Consider the following 560-nt stretch of genomic DNA (forward strand, 5'->3'; position numbering starts at 1 on the left):
GTTTAGTTCTTTCAATCTTTCCTCATAACTTAGATTCTCCATGCCCCTTATTAGCTTCGTTGCTCTTCTTTGTATTTTTTCTAACTCCAGGGCATCCTTTCTATGAACTGGAGCCCAGAACTGAACTGCATATTCTAGATGAGGCCTCACTAATGCTTTGTAAAGTGGTAATATTACATCCCTGTCCGGCGAGTCCATGCCTCCTTTAATAATACATGACAATATCTTTGCTGGCCTTTGAAGCAGCTGATTGACATTACATGCTGTTATTTAGTTTATGATATACAAGTAGACCCAGATCCTTCTCAACAAGTGACTCCCCCAGTGTAGCTCCCCCTAGGACATATGATGCATGCAGGTTGTTGGTACCCAGATGCATAACTTTACATTTATCTACATTAAACCTCATTTGCCAAATGGACACCCAAACACTTAGTGTGTCCAAATAAGCTTGTAATATATGAACATCTTCCATAGTCTGAACTATATTACATAGCTTGGTGTCATCTGCAAAAATAGAAACAGTGCTATTAATCCAATCCAATATATCATTAATAAAT

Source organism: Rhinoderma darwinii, chromosome 5 (genome assembly GCF_050947455.1).
Source record: "Rhinoderma darwinii isolate aRhiDar2 chromosome 5, aRhiDar2.hap1, whole genome shotgun sequence".
NCBI lineage: Eukaryota > Metazoa > Chordata > Amphibia > Anura > Rhinodermatidae > Rhinoderma > Rhinoderma darwinii.